The sequence below is a fragment of the Phoca vitulina genome, unplaced genomic scaffold (assembly GCF_004348235.1).
Source record: "Phoca vitulina isolate PV1807 unplaced genomic scaffold, GSC_HSeal_1.0 scaffold5, whole genome shotgun sequence".
Classification (NCBI taxonomy): Eukaryota; Metazoa; Chordata; class Mammalia; order Carnivora; family Phocidae; genus Phoca; species Phoca vitulina.
Genome location: NW_022589708.1, coordinates 6,383,440 through 6,388,813, shown reverse-complemented (window position 1 = coordinate 6,388,813; position 5,374 = coordinate 6,383,440). Strand labels below are relative to the sequence as shown.

The 5,374-nt window shown below is 41.2% G+C and overlaps 1 pseudogene; it reads left to right on the top strand.

Moving 5' to 3' along the window:
• The first annotated feature begins 686 nt into the window (after window positions 1–686).
• On the top strand, window positions 687–1,030 carry LOC116631270 (annotated as a pseudogene).
• Window positions 1,031–5,374: the final 4,344 nt, after the last annotated feature.

Here is a 5,374-nt window from a genome sequence, read left to right as displayed (position 1 = left end):
AGACCCTTAAGCTTTGAGCCATCCGAGCATCCCTGGATAACTCAGCTTCTTAATGTCTTCCGATTCTCTCCTTTGGGGTACATCTAGAAGTTACTGAATAGAATCAGGTCATTGCTTTGATAATTTCCACCACAGCCCTACTGTACAATCTACCAAAAAATCACCTTCTATTTATTTGTCATCTCAAGTCATGACGTTATACACCAGTTCCATTAGACATTTTATGCAATGCATAGCTGATAATAAAAATACCCAATCAGTGCCAGCCCCTGGGTGAGTGCTGGGGCTAGCGTCCTCAGTACGGGTTGGGCCGGAGGAGCCGAGCTTGAGCCACCTGGAGCCTCCGCTGTGCATCCTTGGGCCCCATCCCCCAAAAGCTGTGCAGAGCCAGGGCTATGGGGGGACACAAGAGGGACAACCAGGTGCCTATCCCACCACACTGTGCAGGGGCCCAGCCTTTCTCTCCTGTGCCAGACCACCCAGATGGGGGATCTCCAGGCCCTCCCCGTGTGGCCTAGCCCAGCCTGCCCGAGTCGTCCCACCAGTTCTACCAATGGGTTAGCCGCTCGCCCCACCCCCACCCCACATCCTATTCCCGCTTGCCAAGGATCAGGGGATGGGCAAGGGCTACCTGGCCCACTCTGGAGTCAGCACTAGGTCTCAGGGGAGGCCCATGATGATCCATAATGGGAATCAAGCCAATTTGGGAACAGACTGGATCCAGCTTCGTTCAGAATTACTACTAGTTATTTCATAACGCCAGAACCATGGGAGGGACAACAATCCCAGGGGAAGCTGCCATTGTGGAGAAGTTGCCTAGCTTTCTGTTGCAGAAAATCCAGCACAGCACCACAGCATGGGACCAGCAGCCCAGCCAGAAAGGTGCATCCTCGGCCTAGTCGTGGGCCAGCTCGAGGCGATGAAGACCCCATCATGGGCTTCCACCAGATGTTCCCACTATAAGAACATCAGTGGTGCGTGGGTTTGCACCAGCGGCATGTTCGGGCTTGCCCTGCACAACTTTGGCTGACCTCCTCCTCCCAGCCTAGCATTCTTGCTGTTTCCTCCTCCTCCTCTTCCCGACACTGCGCACAAGCGTCCAGATGCTCTGCAGACCAGCCACAAACGAGCAGGAGCGCGGTGAGAGCGGGCACAGCGTGCATCTACTCCAGGTGTCCTGCGCGGCTGGATTGCTCGCAGCCGACAGAAGTGCGTGTTGTTCTAGCACCTGCCTTGGAAAGACTTAAGTCATGCAAAAGGTTGTCTTTTTTTGTTATTTTTGTTTTAATCTGCTGACAAGTTGCTCAGTAACCCAAAAACGTGAAGGAGAAAGCATCTGCCTCACTGGCCAGATATGGATTTGTTCAGAGGTTTCAATGCCATATTATACAAAAACAAAACAAAACAAAACCATGAAAATTTTCTTAAGGAAAAAAACAAAAAACAAAAAACAAAGCAAAACAAACCCAATCCCTGTAAAACAAAGAATGTGGTAACATCTCTGCTGGATAAGTAACCATATTTACTGTCATTTCAGGCTCACCAAACGGAAATTAATTCAATTACTCCAGGGATTCCCACTTATGAGCAGAAGAGCCAGAATTCAAATCCAGGCCTGATGGACCCTGAAAGGGAAGGAAGTCCTTGATCATTTTACTGTCCTGTGCCCTTCCCGTTAGTACCCATCCCAGATAATTTAAACTCTTAAATTTTCTTTTCCAGTGTATGTAATATTCTTTCAATGCCTCTTTCCCCAACAATGTCAGCAAGTAAATGAAAAACCAAAAATAATTCTAAAAAAAGAATTGTCTATTAAGGAAGAAGAAAACCAAGAAAAGTAAACCTTTGTACTGTTTAAATATTTTTCACTATTTTAAATTTATTTTCTGAAAACTAGTAAGAAAAAAAGTCTAATCAATTCTAGCCTTTGGCAATACTACTTACAGAAATCCCCCCATGTGTTCACTATAAGAAGATAGTGCATTGTTGCTAAAGTATATTTTCGCCTTAGAATTACAGTACAACTAGTCTTCTCTGTAACATAAATTTCAGAATTCCAAGATCGCTTTTAATTCTGCTTTTAACATTATAAGAAGTTTAGAGACAGCTTAGGGAAAATTGAAGAAAATTTGTTTGGAAAAACCACTTCCAGTAGTAAATAAAAGGACTAGGGTGTAGGCGTGTGTACATGGTCAGAGAGCATCTAATTGAACCCAAAAGCTCCCCAAAGCAGCAAGGGAAGCACCTTGCCCTTTAATAATGCTGATCAAAACCTTGTCATAATTCATCAAAATCGTGGCTGATTGGCTAAGTACTTCTAAAAACCTAGAAGTTCTGTCAGGTCAAAGTTGAAGTATGCTAAATAGACTCAGAAAAAAAAAGTACCGTTTTCATCTTTAAAAAAAAAAAAAAAATGTGTTTTCTTTAGTATCACATAGCAATTTCCTAAGCACCACATTTCTTTTAGGATGATACCTTACTTTTTGGTTGTTGATTTGATCATCATAACTGTTGTCCTTGTCACTGTCATCCTCGCTGTCCCATAGTACTTCTTCCCATTTTCCTTCTGTTCAGCTGACATGTCATTTGTCGAGAGTGATGCATTATGGTTGGGTAACTTCGTGTCTATTACCACGCGGCTTATGGCAATAACAGTACTTACGTTCTCAATGATTTTCAGAGTCACATAGCATGATATTAAGAAACCAAGACAGAGAGTAAGAGTCTATTTTTTTTGAAGAAAGTGACAAAAACAATATAGAACTTTGAATAGTATCATTATACATCTTTATGATCCATTTCTAGTGTCATTAAAATCTTTAAAAAGTCTTTAAAATTCTTTTTCAATGGCTCTTCAAACACGTTTGAGTAATTCTAAATTAAGCTATTTACGTTTTACAGATTGAGTTTACATCTTCTTTCTCCGAAAAGAAAATAGACAAATGTCATGGTCTATTTTTATTAGAAAGAATGTTCTAAATGTACTGGCTTTAAGAAATTAAGAATCAAATTGCTTAGAGAGTAGTATATCCAAGAGCCTTTCTACAGGAAAGCTAAAGATTTATATTATTTCTTGTTTACAATTTCTTAAAACCACTTATACAAACAGACGTGACCCACAGTATGATTTAAAGTAATCCGGAGCACATTGTGCGTGTGTGTGTGTGTGTGTGTGTGTGTGTGTGTGTGTGTATACATATATTTGTTTTTAATTTGTTATATATGTGCCTGTTTGAGACAGTTCACTCTCAATTACTAGCTCACTGTGTTAACAGACTGAAGACTTATTCATGAGAAAATGTATGACATATATCCTCTGCATGGTGATAGCAACGGCAAGCAGTTTGGGATATGACTTATGTTACAAAGAACCATTGGGGTGCAAGTGGAAAACGTCATTCAACCCATTTAGAAAAAATATATACAAAACAATATGTTTTCCATAAATATCTTTTTGGTAATATTGAAAATGTAGTTAACATATTTGCAACATGCCTGCATATCTTATTCTCTTCAATTGCCAGAACTCTTTTGAAGTTGAACAACATTAAAGCAATAAGGCTGAATACAAAGCAGCGCGAGGGGAAAACACCTGAATGCAGTGCTGTGCTCTAGAATCTGTGTAGAAAGATTATATGACAAACAGAAGAATTCCAAATTATATTAACTATACATTTTTCGCTTTCCCAATTCTAAACTAAAACTAATCAAATGCAGCTCTTTTATTCCCTACACTCCTATAATGGCTCATGCCTGGATCTTGCTGTTTACCTGAGAACTTGCTCATGAGTAGATAAATATTTCTAAACGTTAAGATTCCAAGGTGAATCACGGCAGATGCCATGTGAAACTCTGAACAGCGCAGATGGTCTATCAACAGTTAATTAAGTAGCAGGTCCTAAGAGGGCAAGCTGCAGACCCAAAGGCTGCAGTCAGTTCTAGGGTCCTATAAAGAGGAAACCAAAACTTTCTGGGAGCTGGCCTCAGGGCTCTGTGACATCATTGGGAGAACCGGACAGCAGTGCACACACCTATACATACACACAGGCATATGCAATCCATAGTACAGACCAGAAGAATGATGTCAAGTCAAAGACAGCGGCTTGGGATATGGGTAATGAGATCTGAAGTCCTCAGCACAGATCTTAAGTCTTTGTCAGCATCTTTAATCTTGTTTAATGCAACTGGGACGAAAAGTCATTAGCCTTTCCCATCTGCTCACATAATTATATAAAACAGGAATGGGGTCCACGTCCTCTGCCTGGATATCCCTGACTATACCCCCTGGCCTCTAGGAGTGTCCCACCCCAAAACCTTTAGAGTACACTGAGGATATGAGAACAGGATTTCATAATAATCAAAGCACACTGGTTTTGTGTGAAAATATGCAAGTCATTGAAGCTCTCTGAGCCTTGAGGTTTCCACCTGTAAAATGGTGTTACCAGCACAGTGATATAGGTGGAAATACGTGAGGACAGAATGAGCTAATCCCTGTGAGAGCAGAGTCACGTATATCATGACTGCAGGAAAAAGTATAAGCTGTTGCAGTGATGATGATGATGATGTCCTCCTCAAGGTCAATTTCTAATACATCATTATTTAAGTATATAAATCGGTACTTGGCACACAATAGGCATTAGATAAATATGTGTTGAAAGAATCAGCATATGTTGAATATAAGGGCATAACTTTGTGGGATGGATACTTACACATCACGTCACAAAGAGAATGAAGCTCATCCTCAAGGGGATTAAATGAAGAACCTGACCCGGCTAGTAACCACTCGAAGTGGGTGAGCAGACATGTCCCCACTATACCCTCTTCTATCATGATGTCAGTCCACGGTCAAGGGGGCAGGTCTTGCTTGATCAACACAGCACACCTGTGAAGCAGAGAACAGGTTTGTGCTTCAAATGCAGTTGAGTTAACTGATGTCCAAAGGATAGAACATTTTGCCTTAGATCCTTGCATATGTCCTGGGCAAATGGATGGTAAGCTGATTTTAGTGATGTGGGTGAGGGGCGGCAGAAGAATTTTGGTCTGGCCCCAGGATTTCCAAGATCTAAGTGATGACACCTCCGGGCAAAAAGGAGTGAGAGAAATGACATGTTATATCCCCAGACTTCATTATGGCTGTCATTTGGCCTTTTAGTTTGTGACACAATGACGCATACTATAAAGAGGTCATTATTCCACTACAACCTGCCTACAACCGTGAATATTCTATTTTGCACTTTAAAAAGTACATCATTGTGTATTTAAACACAGCTTCTTTCCCTCTTTTTTTATTTTTTACATTCTATTGGAATAAGATGTGACAAGCATTACAAATGTTGCTCTCCTATTGAAAATCTTTTTCACAGTGACTTTGACG